The sequence below is a fragment of the Anomaloglossus baeobatrachus genome, unplaced genomic scaffold (assembly GCF_048569485.1).
Source record: "Anomaloglossus baeobatrachus isolate aAnoBae1 unplaced genomic scaffold, aAnoBae1.hap1 Scaffold_560, whole genome shotgun sequence".
Taxonomy (NCBI): domain Eukaryota; kingdom Metazoa; phylum Chordata; class Amphibia; order Anura; family Aromobatidae; genus Anomaloglossus; species Anomaloglossus baeobatrachus.
This window is the reverse complement of record NW_027444921.1, coordinates 102,737-120,365: the sequence shown is the minus strand read 5'-3', so window position 1 is coordinate 120,365 and position 17,629 is coordinate 102,737. Positions and strand designations below refer to the sequence as shown.

Sequence of the window (17,629 nt, the reverse complement as noted above, 5' to 3'; positions counted from 1 at the left end):
ACGCCTACACAAGACATTTTGTCACCCAAGCCAACCCTTGAAAAGGCTGCTTTGCAGAGCAAAAACAAGAAGAATGGTGCGTTTTGCAGCCGCCGCCCACTGCAATGAATCTGAATAACTCCTCCTTTAGGGCGCAAGCAACTCCCCTCCCCCTTGCAGTCTTTCCAATTCACGATACAAAAAGACGGACAGGACAGGTTGCCTGACTTTCCGTCACTGCCACCCTTTGCCATCCTTACCCGTAGAAAGCCCTTTCATCATCCCCAAACCCTAATCTTTTCCCTTTCCTTCCCAGCCCCCAAACCCTGCCCTCTGTACCTTTCTCACCACCCGCTTCCCTTCTCCTGTCATCCCCCTACCACCCGGGAAAAAAAGAGATTGCCCCCTCCTTCCACTAGCCCACCCTCCCACCCAAAGAACAACTTCTTCTGCGCAGCTTGTTTTCTAGGCAGCAGCGCTATTGTGATGTCATCGGGGGGCATTGTGACAAGCCGCCAGTGTTCCGTCTCTTCATGTTGTGCACAGTTCAAACGGAAAATACATCAACAGGCAGACTACAGAAAAGCTTACTATCAAAGGTTAGAGGGGGGCTTTCTCAGAGGGCTTTTTACAGTTTTTCTATTCCCAATTAGCCGTTTAAGTGTACTTATTGAAAGTAGTAATTCTTTCATAGGCCGCCCTTTCTTAGTATTTGACGTTCCTTATATTGCGGTATGAGGCTTCGCAGTAGGTTGCAAACATTCATCACCCATGACTGTCCCCAATTGAGCTCAGAAGCTCAATGTCTATCATGACCTCTCTTTTAGAATGTCCAAGAGCAAGCAAACTATTCCTCCAGGAGAGGGCGCCAACAGACTACTAAAGAGATCATCATTACTCAAAGAAAACCCCAAAAACCAATGCATGATAGGAATAAACAGGTAACTTTCTTTGGAGTGGAAGCGGAGAGATCGCACCAGATGCCAATTCTAGATCTTATCACACCTGTGGTCACTGCAGCAGCAGGTGAATCCACTTTGTCCAAAAGGGATCTATTCCATTCAATTGCAAATGATCTAGATAAGACAGAGAACTGCAGCACGGGGACATAGCCGAGTTGGTCAGGTTGAGTGGTGATGAGTTTGCTATTTGGATGAATAAAGAAAGTCAAAAGTGTGAAAGATAAAAAACAAAAGGAGGAAGTGTGAAAAGTGAATGGGCCAAATTGAGGTGCATATGAAGACGTATGCTTTCTTCCAATTCATTAAATCGGGCTAATATGAATCAGGTGAATTGAGTTCTGCTTTTGGAAACTGGGTTAAGAAGGGGTGCACCGTTCCTGGAGGTACTGCAATACCAGGTCAATGCGTGGAGTGGACAGAGCAAGCTCTTTTTCCATCTCCCTGTTCTAAAAATCCATTTAATATATGGTCCCCAGATAGGGGACGTATCAGATATTAAACTGATAAGAACAGATACTACACTTGATCTTAGCCAAAAGGCCGAGAAGCGATAACCAGAATTGGTTTGGGCCTCGAGTGGCACCCTGGCCTATGCCGGACACATCTTAGGGAGAGAGAGCGAGAGGGAGACAAACCCACGCCTACACAAGACATTTTGTCACCCAAGCCAACCCTTGAAAAGGCTGCTTTGCAGAGCAAAAACAAGAAGAATGGTGCGTTTTGCAGCCGCCGCCCACTGCAATGAATCTGAATAACTCCTCCTTTAGGGCGCAAGCAACTCCCCTCCCCCTTGCAGTCTTTCCAATTCACGATACAAAAAGACGGACAGGACAGGTTGCCTGACTTTCCGTCACTGCCACCCTTTGCCATCCTTACCCGTAGAAAGCCCTTTCATCATCCCCAAACCCTAATCTTTTCCCTTTCCTTCCCAGCCCCCAAACCCTGCCCTCTGTACCTTTCTCACCACCCGCTTCCCTTCTCCTGTCATCCCCCTACCACCCGGGAAAAAAAGAGATTGCCCCCTCCTTCCACTAGCCCACCCTCCCACCCAAAGAACAACTTCTTCTGCGCAGCTTGTTTTCTAGGCAGCAGCGCTATTGTGATGTCATCGGGGGGCATTGTGACAAGCCGCCAGTGTTCCGTCTCTTCATGTTGTGCACAGTTCAAACGGAAAATACATCAACAGGCAGACTACAGAAAAGCTTACTATCAAAGGTTAGAGGGGGGCTTTCTCAGAGGGCTTTTTACAGTTTTTCTATTCCCAATTAGCCGTTTAAGTGTACTTATTGAAAGTAGTAATTCTTTCATAGGCCGCCCTTTCTTAGTATTTGACGTTCCTTATATTGCGGTATGAGGCTTCGCAGTAGGTTGCAAACATTCATCACCCATGACTGTCCCCAATTGAGCTCAGAAGCTCAATGTCTATCATGACCTCTCTTTTAGAATGTCCAAGAGCAAGCAAACTATTCCTCCAGGAGAGGGCGCCAACAGACTACTAAAGAGATCATCATTACTCAAAGAAAACCCCAAAAACCAATGCATGATAGGAATAAACAGGTAACTTTCTTTGGAGTGGAAGCGGAGAGATCGCACCAGATGCCAATTCTAGATCTTATCACACCTGTGGTCACTGCAGCAGCAGGTGAATCCACTTTGTCCAAAAGGGATCTATTCCATTCAATTGCAAATGATCTAGATAAGACAGAGAACTGCAGCACGGGGACATAGCCGAGTTGGTCAGGTTGAGTGGTGATGAGTTTGCTATTTGGATGAATAAAGAAAGTCAAAAGTGTGAAAGATAAAAAACAAAAGGAGGAAGTGTGAAAAGTGAATGGGCCAAATTGAGGTGCATATGAAGACGTATGCTTTCTTCCAATTCATTAAATCGGGCTAATATGAATCAGGTGAATTGAGTTCTGCTTTTGGAAACTGGGTTAAGAAGGGGTGCACCGTTCCTGGAGGTACTGCAATACCAGGTCAATGCGTGGAGTGGACAGAGCAAGCTCTTTTTCCATCTCCCTGTTCTAAAAATCCATTTAATATATGGTCCCCAGATAGGGGACGTATCAGATATTAAACTGATAAGAACAGATACTACACTTGATCTTAGCCAAAAGGCCGAGAAGCGATAACCAGAATTGGTTTGGGCCTCGAGTGGCACCCTGGCCTATGCCGGACACATCTTAGGGAGAGAGAGCGAGAGGGAGACAAACCCACGCCTACACAAGACATTTTGTCACCCAAGCCAACCCTTGAAAAGGCTGCTTTGCAGAGCAAAAACAAGAAGAATGGTGCGTTTTGCAGCCGCCGCCCACTGCAATGAATCTGAATAACTCCTCCTTTAGGGCGCAAGCAACTCCCCTCCCCCTTGCAGTCTTTCCAATTCACGATACAAAAAGACGGACAGGACAGGTTGCCTGACTTTCCGTCACTGCCACCCTTTGCCATCCTTACCCGTAGAAAGCCCTTTCATCATCCCCAAACCCTAATCTTTTCCCTTTCCTTCCCAGCCCCCAAACCCTGCCCTCTGTACCTTTCTCACCACCCGCTTCCCTTCTCCTGTCATCCCCCTACCACCCGGGAAAAAAAGAGATTGCCCCCTCCTTCCACTAGCCCACCCTCCCACCCAAAGAACAACTTCTTCTGCGCAGCTTGTTTTCTAGGCAGCAGCGCTATTGTGATGTCATCGGGGGGCATTGTGACAAGCCGCCAGTGTTCCGTCTCTTCATGTTGTGCACAGTTCAAACGGAAAATACATCAACAGGCAGACTACAGAAAAGCTTACTATCAAAGGTTAGAGGGGGGCTTTCTCAGAGGGCTTTTTACAGTTTTTCTATTCCCAATTAGCCGTTTAAGTGTACTTATTGAAAGTAGTAATTCTTTCATAGGCCGCCCTTTCTTAGTATTTGACGTTCCTTATATTGCGGTATGAGGCTTCGCAGTAGGTTGCAAACATTCATCACCCATGACTGTCCCCAATTGAGCTCAGAAGCTCAATGTCTATCATGACCTCTCTTTTAGAATGTCCAAGAGCAAGCAAACTATTCCTCCAGGAGAGGGCGCCAACAGACTACTAAAGAGATCATCATTACTCAAAGAAAACCCCAAAAACCAATGCATGATAGGAATAAACAGGTAACTTTCTTTGGAGTGGAAGCGGAGAGATCGCACCAGATGCCAATTCTAGATCTTATCACACCTGTGGTCACTGCAGCAGCAGGTGAATCCACTTTGTCCAAAAGGGATCTATTCCATTCAATTGCAAATGATCTAGATAAGACAGAGAACTGCAGCACGGGGACATAGCCGAGTTGGTCAGGTTGAGTGGTGATGAGTTTGCTATTTGGATGAATAAAGAAAGTCAAAAGTGTGAAAGATAAAAAACAAAAGGAGGAAGTGTGAAAAGTGAATGGGCCAAATTGAGGTGCATATGAAGACGTATGCTTTCTTCCAATTCATTAAATCGGGCTAATATGAATCAGGTGAATTGAGTTCTGCTTTTGGAAACTGGGTTAAGAAGGGGTGCACCGTTCCTGGAGGTACTGCAATACCAGGTCAATGCGTGGAGTGGACAGAGCAAGCTCTTTTTCCATCTCCCTGTTCTAAAAATCCATTTAATATATGGTCCCCAGATAGGGGACGTATCAGATATTAAACTGATAAGAACAGATACTACACTTGATCTTAGCCAAAAGGCCGAGAAGCGATAACCAGAATTGGTTTGGGCCTCGAGTGGCACCCTGGCCTATGCCGGACACATCTTAGGGAGAGAGAGCGAGAGGGAGACAAACCCACGCCTACACAAGACATTTTGTCACCCAAGCCAACCCTTGAAAAGGCTGCTTTGCAGAGCAAAAACAAGAAGAATGGTGCGTTTTGCAGCCGCCGCCCACTGCAATGAATCTGAATAACTCCTCCTTTAGGGCGCAAGCAACTCCCCTCCCCCTTGCAGTCTTTCCAATTCACGATACAAAAAGACGGACAGGACAGGTTGCCTGACTTTCCGTCACTGCCACCCTTTGCCATCCTTACCCGTAGAAAGCCCTTTCATCATCCCCAAACCCTAATCTTTTCCCTTTCCTTCCCAGCCCCCAAACCCTGCCCTCTGTACCTTTCTCACCACCCGCTTCCCTTCTCCTGTCATCCCCCTACCACCCGGGAAAAAAAGAGATTGCCCCCTCCTTCCACTAGCCCACCCTCCCACCCAAAGAACAACTTCTTCTGCGCAGCTTGTTTTCTAGGCAGCAGCGCTATTGTGATGTCATCGGGGGGCATTGTGACAAGCCGCCAGTGTTCCGTCTCTTCATGTTGTGCACAGTTCAAACGGAAAATACATCAACAGGCAGACTACAGAAAAGCTTACTATCAAAGGTTAGAGGGGGGCTTTCTCAGAGGGCTTTTTACAGTTTTTCTATTCCCAATTAGCCGTTTAAGTGTACTTATTGAAAGTAGTAATTCTTTCATAGGCCGCCCTTTCTTAGTATTTGACGTTCCTTATATTGCGGTATGAGGCTTCGCAGTAGGTTGCAAACATTCATCACCCATGACTGTCCCCAATTGAGCTCAGAAGCTCAATGTCTATCATGACCTCTCTTTTAGAATGTCCAAGAGCAAGCAAACTATTCCTCCAGGAGAGGGCGCCAACAGACTACTAAAGAGATCATCATTACTCAAAGAAAACCCCAAAAACCAATGCATGATAGGAATAAACAGGTAACTTTCTTTGGAGTGGAAGCGGAGAGATCGCACCAGATGCCAATTCTAGATCTTATCACACCTGTGGTCACTGCAGCAGCAGGTGAATCCACTTTGTCCAAAAGGGATCTATTCCATTCAATTGCAAATGATCTAGATAAGACAGAGAACTGCAGCACGGGGACATAGCCGAGTTGGTCAGGTTGAGTGGTGATGAGTTTGCTATTTGGATGAATAAAGAAAGTCAAAAGTGTGAAAGATAAAAAACAAAAGGAGGAAGTGTGAAAAGTGAATGGGCCAAATTGAGGTGCATATGAAGACGTATGCTTTCTTCCAATTCATTAAATCGGGCTAATATGAATCAGGTGAATTGAGTTCTGCTTTTGGAAACTGGGTTAAGAAGGGGTGCACCGTTCCTGGAGGTACTGCAATACCAGGTCAATGCGTGGAGTGGACAGAGCAAGCTCTTTTTCCATCTCCCTGTTCTAAAAATCCATTTAATATATGGTCCCCAGATAGGGGACGTATCAGATATTAAACTGATAAGAACAGATACTACACTTGATCTTAGCCAAAAGGCCGAGAAGCGATAACCAGAATTGGTTTGGGCCTCGAGTGGCACCCTGGCCTATGCCGGACACATCTTAGGGAGAGAGAGCGAGAGGGAGACAAACCCACGCCTACACAAGACATTTTGTCACCCAAGCCAACCCTTGAAAAGGCTGCTTTGCAGAGCAAAAACAAGAAGAATGGTGCGTTTTGCAGCCGCCGCCCACTGCAATGAATCTGAATAACTCCTCCTTTAGGGCGCAAGCAACTCCCCTCCCCCTTGCAGTCTTTCCAATTCACGATACAAAAAGACGGACAGGACAGGTTGCCTGACTTTCCGTCACTGCCACCCTTTGCCATCCTTACCCGTAGAAAGCCCTTTCATCATCCCCAAACCCTAATCTTTTCCCTTTCCTTCCCAGCCCCCAAACCCTGCCCTCTGTACCTTTCTCACCACCCGCTTCCCTTCTCCTGTCATCCCCCTACCACCCGGGAAAAAAAGAGATTGCCCCCTCCTTCCACTAGCCCACCCTCCCACCCAAAGAACAACTTCTTCTGCGCAGCTTGTTTTCTAGGCAGCAGCGCTATTGTGATGTCATCGGGGGGCATTGTGACAAGCCGCCAGTGTTCCGTCTCTTCATGTTGTGCACAGTTCAAACGGAAAATACATCAACAGGCAGACTACAGAAAAGCTTACTATCAAAGGTTAGAGGGGGGCTTTCTCAGAGGGCTTTTTACAGTTTTTCTATTCCCAATTAGCCGTTTAAGTGTACTTATTGAAAGTAGTAATTCTTTCATAGGCCGCCCTTTCTTAGTATTTGACGTTCCTTATATTGCGGTATGAGGCTTCGCAGTAGGTTGCAAACATTCATCACCCATGACTGTCCCCAATTGAGCTCAGAAGCTCAATGTCTATCATGACCTCTCTTTTAGAATGTCCAAGAGCAAGCAAACTATTCCTCCAGGAGAGGGCGCCAACAGACTACTAAAGAGATCATCATTACTCAAAGAAAACCCCAAAAACCAATGCATGATAGGAATAAACAGGTAACTTTCTTTGGAGTGGAAGCGGAGAGATCGCACCAGATGCCAATTCTAGATCTTATCACACCTGTGGTCACTGCAGCAGCAGGTGAATCCACTTTGTCCAAAAGGGATCTATTCCATTCAATTGCAAATGATCTAGATAAGACAGAGAACTGCAGCACGGGGACATAGCCGAGTTGGTCAGGTTGAGTGGTGATGAGTTTGCTATTTGGATGAATAAAGAAAGTCAAAAGTGTGAAAGATAAAAAACAAAAGGAGGAAGTGTGAAAAGTGAATGGGCCAAATTGAGGTGCATATGAAGACGTATGCTTTCTTCCAATTCATTAAATCGGGCTAATATGAATCAGGTGAATTGAGTTCTGCTTTTGGAAACTGGGTTAAGAAGGGGTGCACCGTTCCTGGAGGTACTGCAATACCAGGTCAATGCGTGGAGTGGACAGAGCAAGCTCTTTTTCCATCTCCCTGTTCTAAAAATCCATTTAATATATGGTCCCCAGATAGGGGACGTATCAGATATTAAACTGATAAGAACAGATACTACACTTGATCTTAGCCAAAAGGCCGAGAAGCGATAACCAGAATTGGTTTGGGCCTCGAGTGGCACCCTGGCCTATGCCGGACACATCTTAGGGAGAGAGAGCGAGAGGGAGACAAACCCACGCCTACACAAGACATTTTGTCACCCAAGCCAACCCTTGAAAAGGCTGCTTTGCAGAGCAAAAACAAGAAGAATGGTGCGTTTTGCAGCCGCCGCCCACTGCAATGAATCTGAATAACTCCTCCTTTAGGGCGCAAGCAACTCCCCTCCCCCTTGCAGTCTTTCCAATTCACGATACAAAAAGACGGACAGGACAGGTTGCCTGACTTTCCGTCACTGCCACCCTTTGCCATCCTTACCCGTAGAAAGCCCTTTCATCATCCCCAAACCCTAATCTTTTCCCTTTCCTTCCCAGCCCCCAAACCCTGCCCTCTGTACCTTTCTCACCACCCGCTTCCCTTCTCCTGTCATCCCCCTACCACCCGGGAAAAAAAGAGATTGCCCCCTCCTTCCACTAGCCCACCCTCCCACCCAAAGAACAACTTCTTCTGCGCAGCTTGTTTTCTAGGCAGCAGCGCTATTGTGATGTCATCGGGGGGCATTGTGACAAGCCGCCAGTGTTCCGTCTCTTCATGTTGTGCACAGTTCAAACGGAAAATACATCAACAGGCAGACTACAGAAAAGCTTACTATCAAAGGTTAGAGGGGGGCTTTCTCAGAGGGCTTTTTACAGTTTTTCTATTCCCAATTAGCCGTTTAAGTGTACTTATTGAAAGTAGTAATTCTTTCATAGGCCGCCCTTTCTTAGTATTTGACGTTCCTTATATTGCGGTATGAGGCTTCGCAGTAGGTTGCAAACATTCATCACCCATGACTGTCCCCAATTGAGCTCAGAAGCTCAATGTCTATCATGACCTCTCTTTTAGAATGTCCAAGAGCAAGCAAACTATTCCTCCAGGAGAGGGCGCCAACAGACTACTAAAGAGATCATCATTACTCAAAGAAAACCCCAAAAACCAATGCATGATAGGAATAAACAGGTAACTTTCTTTGGAGTGGAAGCGGAGAGATCGCACCAGATGCCAATTCTAGATCTTATCACACCTGTGGTCACTGCAGCAGCAGGTGAATCCACTTTGTCCAAAAGGGATCTATTCCATTCAATTGCAAATGATCTAGATAAGACAGAGAACTGCAGCACGGGGACATAGCCGAGTTGGTCAGGTTGAGTGGTGATGAGTTTGCTATTTGGATGAATAAAGAAAGTCAAAAGTGTGAAAGATAAAAAACAAAAGGAGGAAGTGTGAAAAGTGAATGGGCCAAATTGAGGTGCATATGAAGACGTATGCTTTCTTCCAATTCATTAAATCGGGCTAATATGAATCAGGTGAATTGAGTTCTGCTTTTGGAAACTGGGTTAAGAAGGGGTGCACCGTTCCTGGAGGTACTGCAATACCAGGTCAATGCGTGGAGTGGACAGAGCAAGCTCTTTTTCCATCTCCCTGTTCTAAAAATCCATTTAATATATGGTCCCCAGATAGGGGACGTATCAGATATTAAACTGATAAGAACAGATACTACACTTGATCTTAGCCAAAAGGCCGAGAAGCGATAACCAGAATTGGTTTGGGCCTCGAGTGGCACCCTGGCCTATGCCGGACACATCTTAGGGAGAGAGAGCGAGAGGGAGACAAACCCACGCCTACACAAGACATTTTGTCACCCAAGCCAACCCTTGAAAAGGCTGCTTTGCAGAGCAAAAACAAGAAGAATGGTGCGTTTTGCAGCCGCCGCCCACTGCAATGAATCTGAATAACTCCTCCTTTAGGGCGCAAGCAACTCCCCTCCCCCTTGCAGTCTTTCCAATTCACGATACAAAAAGACGGACAGGACAGGTTGCCTGACTTTCCGTCACTGCCACCCTTTGCCATCCTTACCCGTAGAAAGCCCTTTCATCATCCCCAAACCCTAATCTTTTCCCTTTCCTTCCCAGCCCCCAAACCCTGCCCTCTGTACCTTTCTCACCACCCGCTTCCCTTCTCCTGTCATCCCCCTACCACCCGGGAAAAAAAGAGATTGCCCCCTCCTTCCACTAGCCCACCCTCCCACCCAAAGAACAACTTCTTCTGCGCAGCTTGTTTTCTAGGCAGCAGCGCTATTGTGATGTCATCGGGGGGCATTGTGACAAGCCGCCAGTGTTCCGTCTCTTCATGTTGTGCACAGTTCAAACGGAAAATACATCAACAGGCAGACTACAGAAAAGCTTACTATCAAAGGTTAGAGGGGGGCTTTCTCAGAGGGCTTTTTACAGTTTTTCTATTCCCAATTAGCCGTTTAAGTGTACTTATTGAAAGTAGTAATTCTTTCATAGGCCGCCCTTTCTTAGTATTTGACGTTCCTTATATTGCGGTATGAGGCTTCGCAGTAGGTTGCAAACATTCATCACCCATGACTGTCCCCAATTGAGCTCAGAAGCTCAATGTCTATCATGACCTCTCTTTTAGAATGTCCAAGAGCAAGCAAACTATTCCTCCAGGAGAGGGCGCCAACAGACTACTAAAGAGATCATCATTACTCAAAGAAAACCCCAAAAACCAATGCATGATAGGAATAAACAGGTAACTTTCTTTGGAGTGGAAGCGGAGAGATCGCACCAGATGCCAATTCTAGATCTTATCACACCTGTGGTCACTGCAGCAGCAGGTGAATCCACTTTGTCCAAAAGGGATCTATTCCATTCAATTGCAAATGATCTAGATAAGACAGAGAACTGCAGCACGGGGACATAGCCGAGTTGGTCAGGTTGAGTGGTGATGAGTTTGCTATTTGGATGAATAAAGAAAGTCAAAAGTGTGAAAGATAAAAAACAAAAGGAGGAAGTGTGAAAAGTGAATGGGCCAAATTGAGGTGCATATGAAGACGTATGCTTTCTTCCAATTCATTAAATCGGGCTAATATGAATCAGGTGAATTGAGTTCTGCTTTTGGAAACTGGGTTAAGAAGGGGTGCACCGTTCCTGGAGGTACTGCAATACCAGGTCAATGCGTGGAGTGGACAGAGCAAGCTCTTTTTCCATCTCCCTGTTCTAAAAATCCATTTAATATATGGTCCCCAGATAGGGGACGTATCAGATATTAAACTGATAAGAACAGATACTACACTTGATCTTAGCCAAAAGGCCGAGAAGCGATAACCAGAATTGGTTTGGGCCTCGAGTGGCACCCTGGCCTATGCCGGACACATCTTAGGGAGAGAGAGCGAGAGGGAGACAAACCCACGCCTACACAAGACATTTTGTCACCCAAGCCAACCCTTGAAAAGGCTGCTTTGCAGAGCAAAAACAAGAAGAATGGTGCGTTTTGCAGCCGCCGCCCACTGCAATGAATCTGAATAACTCCTCCTTTAGGGCGCAAGCAACTCCCCTCCCCCTTGCAGTCTTTCCAATTCACGATACAAAAAGACGGACAGGACAGGTTGCCTGACTTTCCGTCACTGCCACCCTTTGCCATCCTTACCCGTAGAAAGCCCTTTCATCATCCCCAAACCCTAATCTTTTCCCTTTCCTTCCCAGCCCCCAAACCCTGCCCTCTGTACCTTTCTCACCACCCGCTTCCCTTCTCCTGTCATCCCTGTACCACCCGGGAAAAAAAGAGATTGCCCCCTCCTTCCACTAGCCCACCCTCCCACCCAAAGAACAACTTCTTCTGCGCAGCTTGTTTTCTAGGCAGCAGCGCTATTGTGATGTCATCGGGGGGCATTGTGACAAGCCGCCAGTGTTCCGTCTCTTCATGTTGTGCACAGTTCAAACGGAAAATACATCAACAGGCAGACTACAGAAAAGCTTACTATCAAAGGTTAGAGGGGGGCTTTCTCAGAGGGCTTTTTACAGTTTTTCTATTCCCAATTAGCCGTTTAAGTGTACTTATTGAAAGTAGTAATTCTTTCATAGGCCGCCCTTTCTTAGTATTTGACGTTCCTTATATTGCGGTATGAGGCTTCGCAGTAGGTTGCAAACATTCATCACCCATGACTGTCCCCAATTGAGCTCAGAAGCTCAATGTCTATCATGACCTCTCTTTTAGAATGTCCAAGAGCAAGCAAACTATTCCTCCAGGAGAGGGCGCCAACAGACTACTAAAGAGATCATCATTACTCAAAGAAAACCCCAAAAACCAATGCATGATAGGAATAAACAGGTAACTTTCTTTGGAGTGGAAGCGGAGAGATCGCACCAGATGCCAATTCTAGATCTTATCACACCTGTGGTCACTGCAGCAGCAGGTGAATCCACTTTGTCCAAAAGGGATCTATTCCATTCAATTGCAAATGATCTAGATAAGACAGAGAACTGCAGCACGGGGACATAGCCGAGTTGGTCAGGTTGAGTGGTGATGAGTTTGCTATTTGGATGAATAAAGAAAGTCAAAAGTGTGAAAGATAAAAAACAAAAGGAGGAAGTGTGAAAAGTGAATGGGCCAAATTGAGGTGCATATGAAGACGTATGCTTTCTTCCAATTCATTAAATCGGGCTAATATGAATCAGGTGAATTGAGTTCTGCTTTTGGAAACTGGGTTAAGAAGGGGTGCACCGTTCCTGGAGGTACTGCAATACCAGGTCAATGCGTGGAGTGGACAGAGCAAGCTCTTTTTCCATCTCCCTGTTCTAAAAATCCATTTAATATATGGTCCCCAGATAGGGGACGTATCAGATATTAAACTGATAAGAACAGATACTACACTTGATCTTAGCCAAAAGGCCGAGAAGCGATAACCAGAATTGGTTTGGGCCTCGAGTGGCACCCTGGCCTATGCCGGACACATCTTAGGGAGAGAGAGCGAGAGGGAGACAAACCCACGCCTACACAAGACATTTTGTCACCCAAGCCAACCCTTGAAAAGGCTGCTTTGCAGAGCAAAAACAAGAAGAATGGTGCGTTTTGCAGCCGCCGCCCACTGCAATGAATCTGAATAACTCCTCCTTTAGGGCGCAAGCAACTCCCCTCCCCCTTGCAGTCTTTCCAATTCACGATACAAAAAGACGGACAGGACAGGTTGCCTGACTTTCCGTCACTGCCACCCTTTGCCATCCTTACCCGTAGAAAGCCCTTTCATCATCCCCAAACCCTAATCTTTTCCCTTTCCTTCCCAGCCCCCAAACCCTGCCCTCTGTACCTTTCTCACCACCCGCTTCCCTTCTCCTGTCATCCCCCTACCACCCGGGAAAAAAAGAGATTGCCCCCTCCTTCCACTAGCCCACCCTCCCACCCAAAGAACAACTTCTTCTGCGCAGCTTGTTTTCTAGGCAGCAGCGCTATTGTGATGTCATCGGGGGGCATTGTGACAAGCCGCCAGTGTTCCGTCTCTTCATGTTGTGCACAGTTCAAACGGAAAATACATCAACAGGCAGACTACAGAAAAGCTTACTATCAAAGGTTAGAGGGGGGCTTTCTCAGAGGGCTTTTTACAGTTTTTCTATTCCCAATTAGCCGTTTAAGTGTACTTATTGAAAGTAGTAATTCTTTCATAGGCCGCCCTTTCTTAGTATTTGACGTTCCTTATATTGCGGTATGAGGCTTCGCAGTAGGTTGCAAACATTCATCACCCATGACTGTCCCCAATTGAGCTCAGAAGCTCAATGTCTATCATGACCTCTCTTTTAGAATGTCCAAGAGCAAGCAAACTATTCCTCCAGGAGAGGGCGCCAACAGACTACTAAAGAGATCATCATTACTCAAAGAAAACCCCAAAAACCAATGCATGATAGGAATAAACAGGTAACTTTCTTTGGAGTGGAAGCGGAGAGATCGCACCAGATGCCAATTCTAGATCTTATCACACCTGTGGTCACTGCAGCAGCAGGTGAATCCACTTTGTCCAAAAGGGATCTATTCCATTCAATTGCAAATGATCTAGATAAGACAGAGAACTGCAGCACGGGGACATAGCCGAGTTGGTCAGGTTGAGTGGTGATGAGTTTGCTATTTGGATGAATAAAGAAAGTCAAAAGTGTGAAAGATAAAAAACAAAAGGAGGAAGTGTGAAAAGTGAATGGGCCAAATTGAGGTGCATATGAAGACGTATGCTTTCTTCCAATTCATTAAATCGGGCTAATATGAATCAGGTGAATTGAGTTCTGCTTTTGGAAACTGGGTTAAGAAGGGGTGCACCGTTCCTGGAGGTACTGCAATACCAGGTCAATGCGTGGAGTGGACAGAGCAAGCTCTTTTTCCATCTCCCTGTTCTAAAAATCCATTTAATATATGGTCCCCAGATAGGGGACGTATCAGATATTAAACTGATAAGAACAGATACTACACTTGATCTTAGCCAAAAGGCCGAGAAGCGATAACCAGAATTGGTTTGGGCCTCGAGTGGCACCCTGGCCTATGCCGGACACATCTTAGGGAGAGAGAGCGAGAGGGAGACAAACCCACGCCTACACAAGACATTTTGTCACCCAAGCCAACCCTTGAAAAGGCTGCTTTGCAGAGCAAAAACAAGAAGAATGGTGCGTTTTGCAGCCGCCGCCCACTGCAATGAATCTGAATAACTCCTCCTTTAGGGCGCAAGCAACTCCCCTCCCCCTTGCAGTCTTTCCAATTCACGATACAAAAAGACGGACAGGACAGGTTGCCTGACTTTCCGTCACTGCCACCCTTTGCCATCCTTACCCGTAGAAAGCCCTTTCATCATCCCCAAACCCTAATCTTTTCCCTTTCCTTCCCAGCCCCCAAACCCTGCCCTCTGTACCTTTCTCACCACCCGCTTCCCTTCTCCTGTCATCCCCCTACCACCCGGGAAAAAAAGAGATTGCCCCCTCCTTCCACTAGCCCACCCTCCCACCCAAAGAACAACTTCTTCTGCGCAGCTTGTTTTCTAGGCAGCAGCGCTATTGTGATGTCATCGGGGGGCATTGTGACAAGCCGCCAGTGTTCCGTCTCTTCATGTTGTGCACAGTTCAAACGGAAAATACATCAACAGGCAGACTACAGAAAAGCTTACTATCAAAGGTTAGAGGGGGGCTTTCTCAGAGGGCTTTTTACAGTTTTTCTATTCCCAATTAGCCGTTTAAGTGTACTTATTGAAAGTAGTAATTCTTTCATAGGCCGCCCTTTCTTAGTATTTGACGTTCCTTATATTGCGGTATGAGGCTTCGCAGTAGGTTGCAAACATTCATCACCCATGACTGTCCCCAATTGAGCTCAGAAGCTCAATGTCTATCATGACCTCTCTTTTAGAATGTCCAAGAGCAAGCAAACTATTCCTCCAGGAGAGGGCGCCAACAGACTACTAAAGAGATCATCATTACTCAAAGAAAACCCCAAAAACCAATGCATGATAGGAATAAACAGGTAACTTTCTTTGGAGTGGAAGCGGAGAGATCGCACCAGATGCCAATTCTAGATCTTATCACACCTGTGGTCACTGCAGCAGCAGGTGAATCCACTTTGTCCAAAAGGGATCTATTCCATTCAATTGCAAATGATCTAGATAAGACAGAGAACTGCAGCACGGGGACATAGCCGAGTTGGTCAGGTTGAGTGGTGATGAGTTTGCTATTTGGATGAATAAAGAAAGTCAAAAGTGTGAAAGATAAAAAACAAAAGGAGGAAGTGTGAAAAGTGAATGGGCCAAATTGAGGTGCATATGAAGACGTATGCTTTCTTCCAATTCATTAAATCGGGCTAATATGAATCAGGTGAATTGAGTTCTGCTTTTGGAAACTGGGTTAAGAAGGGGTGCACCGTTCCTGGAGGTACTGCAATACCAGGTCAATGCGTGGAGTGGACAGAGCAAGCTCTTTTTCCATCTCCCTGTTCTAAAAATCCATTTAATATATGGTCCCCAGATAGGGGACGTATCAGATATTAAACTGATAAGAACAGATACTACACTTGATCTTAGCCAAAAGGCCGAGAAGCGATAACCAGAATTGGTTTGGGCCTCGAGTGGCACCCTGGCCTATGCCGGACACATCTTAGGGAGAGAGAGCGAGAGGGAGACAAACCCACGCCTACACAAGACATTTTGTCACCCAAGCCAACCCTTGAAAAGGCTGCTTTGCAGAGCAAAAACAAGAAGAATGGTGCGTTTTGCAGCCGCCGCCCACTGCAATGAATCTGAATAACTCCTCCTTTAGGGCGCAAGCAACTCCCCTCCCCCTTGCAGTCTTTCCAATTCACGATACAAAAAGACGGACAGGACAGGTTGCCTGACTTTCCGTCACTGCCACCCTTTGCCATCCTTACCCGTAGAAAGCCCTTTCATCATCCCCAAACCCTAATCTTTTCCCTTTCCTTCCCAGCCCCCAAACCCTGCCCTCTGTACCTTTCTCACCACCCGCTTCCCTTCTCCTGTCATCCCCCTACCACCCGGGAAAAAAAGAGATTGCCCCCTCCTTCCACTAGCCCACCCTCCCACCCAAAGAACAACTTCTTCTGCGCAGCTTGTTTTCTAGGCAGCAGCGCTATTGTGATGTCATCGGGGGGCATTGTGACAAGCCGCCAGTGTTCCGTCTCTTCATGTTGTGCACAGTTCAAACGGAAAATACATCAACAGGCAGACTACAGAAAAGCTTACTATCAAAGGTTAGAGGGGGGCTTTCTCAGAGGGCTTTTTACAGTTTTTCTATTCCCAATTAGCCGTTTAAGTGTACTTATTGAAAGTAGTAATTCTTTCATAGGCCGCCCTTTCTTAGTATTTGATGTTCCTTATATTGCGGTATGAGGCTTCGCAGTAGGTTGCAAACATTCATCACCCATGACTGTCCCCAATTGAGCTCAGAAGCTCAATGTCTATCATGACCTCTCTTTTAGAATGTCCAAGAGCAAGCAAACTATTCCTCCAGGAGAGGGCGCCAACAGACTACTAAAGAGATCATCATTACTCAAAGAAAACCCCAAAAACCAATGCATGATAGGAATAAACAGGTAACTTTCTTTGGAGTGGAAGCGGAGAGATCGCACCAGATGCCAATTCTAGATCTTATCACACCTGTGGTCACTGCAGCAGCAGGTGAATCCACTTTGTCCAAAAGGGATCTATTCCATTCAATTGCAAATGATCTAGATAAGACAGAGAACTGCAGCACGGGGACATAGCCGAGTTGGTCAGGTTGAGTGGTGATGAGTTTGCTATTTGGATGAATAAAGAAAGTCAAAAGTGTGAAAGATAAAAAACAAAAGGAGGAAGTGTGAAAAGTGAATGGGCCAAATTGAGGTGCATATGAAGACGTATGCTTTCTTCCAATTCATTAAATCGGGCTAATATGAATCAGGTGAATTGAGTTCTGCTTTTGGAAACTGGGTTAAGAAGGGGTGCACCGTTCCTGGAGGTACTGCAATACCAGGTCAATGCGTGGAGTGGACAGAGCAAGCTCTTTTTCCATCTCCCTGTTCTAAAAATCCATTTAATATATGGTCCCCAGATAGGGGACGTATCAGATATTAAACTGATAAGAACAGATACTACACTTGATCTTAGCCAAAAGGCCGAGAAGCGATAACCAGAATTGGTTTGGGCCTCGAGTGGCACCCTGGCCTATGCCGGACACATCTTAGGGAGAGAGAGCGAGAGGGAGACAAACCCACGCCTACACAAGACATTTTGTCACCCAAGCCAACCCTTGAAAAGGCTGCTTTGCAGAGCAAAAACAAGAAGAATGGTGCGTTTTGCAGCCGCCGCCCACTGCAATGAATCTGAATAACTCCTCCTTTAGGGCGCAAGCAACTCCCCTCCCCCTTGCAGTCTTTCCAATTCACGATACAAAAAGACGGACAGGACAGGTTGCCTGACTTTCCGTCACTGCCACCCTTTGCCATCCTTACCCGTAGAAAGCCCTTTCATCATCCCCAAACCC

At 46.3% G+C, this 17,629-nt stretch overlaps 11 non-coding genes across 11 annotated transcripts; all 11 read right to left on the bottom strand.

The window, feature by feature from the left end:
* Positions 1 to 1,302: 1,302 nt before the first annotated feature.
* On the bottom strand, positions 1,303 to 1,493 carry LOC142283907 (U2 spliceosomal RNA). The gene has a single exon (XR_012745482.1). It is a non-coding gene; the product is annotated as a U2 spliceosomal RNA (small nuclear RNA).
* A 1,387-nt stretch (positions 1,494 to 2,880) lies between these two features.
* On the bottom strand, positions 2,881 to 3,071 carry LOC142283906 (U2 spliceosomal RNA). Its single transcript, XR_012745481.1, has one exon. It is a non-coding gene; the product is annotated as a U2 spliceosomal RNA (small nuclear RNA).
* Positions 3,072 to 4,458: 1,387 nt separating this feature from the next.
* LOC142283905 (U2 spliceosomal RNA) lies at positions 4,459 to 4,649 on the bottom strand. Its single transcript, XR_012745479.1, has one exon. It is a non-coding gene; the product is annotated as a U2 spliceosomal RNA (small nuclear RNA).
* Positions 4,650 to 6,036: 1,387 nt separating this feature from the next.
* On the bottom strand, positions 6,037 to 6,227 carry LOC142283904 (U2 spliceosomal RNA). Its single transcript, XR_012745478.1, has one exon. It is a non-coding gene; the product is annotated as a U2 spliceosomal RNA (small nuclear RNA).
* A 1,387-nt stretch (positions 6,228 to 7,614) lies between these two features.
* On the bottom strand, positions 7,615 to 7,805 carry LOC142283902 (U2 spliceosomal RNA). The gene has a single exon (XR_012745476.1). It is a non-coding gene; the product is annotated as a U2 spliceosomal RNA (small nuclear RNA).
* A 1,387-nt stretch (positions 7,806 to 9,192) lies between these two features.
* LOC142283901 (U2 spliceosomal RNA) lies at positions 9,193 to 9,383 on the bottom strand. Its single transcript, XR_012745475.1, has one exon. It is a non-coding gene; the product is annotated as a U2 spliceosomal RNA (small nuclear RNA).
* A 1,387-nt stretch (positions 9,384 to 10,770) lies between these two features.
* Positions 10,771 to 10,961, bottom strand: LOC142283899 (U2 spliceosomal RNA). Its single transcript, XR_012745474.1, has one exon. It is a non-coding gene; the product is annotated as a U2 spliceosomal RNA (small nuclear RNA).
* A 1,387-nt stretch (positions 10,962 to 12,348) lies between these two features.
* LOC142283898 (U2 spliceosomal RNA) lies at positions 12,349 to 12,539 on the bottom strand. Its single transcript, XR_012745473.1, has one exon. It is a non-coding gene; the product is annotated as a U2 spliceosomal RNA (small nuclear RNA).
* Positions 12,540 to 13,926: 1,387 nt separating this feature from the next.
* On the bottom strand, positions 13,927 to 14,117 carry LOC142283897 (U2 spliceosomal RNA). The gene has a single exon (XR_012745472.1). It is a non-coding gene; the product is annotated as a U2 spliceosomal RNA (small nuclear RNA).
* Positions 14,118 to 15,504: 1,387 nt separating this feature from the next.
* LOC142283896 (U2 spliceosomal RNA) lies at positions 15,505 to 15,695 on the bottom strand. The gene has a single exon (XR_012745471.1). It is a non-coding gene; the product is annotated as a U2 spliceosomal RNA (small nuclear RNA).
* A 1,387-nt stretch (positions 15,696 to 17,082) lies between these two features.
* LOC142283895 (U2 spliceosomal RNA) lies at positions 17,083 to 17,273 on the bottom strand. The gene has a single exon (XR_012745470.1). It is a non-coding gene; the product is annotated as a U2 spliceosomal RNA (small nuclear RNA).
* Between the last annotated feature and the right edge of the window lie 356 nt (positions 17,274 to 17,629).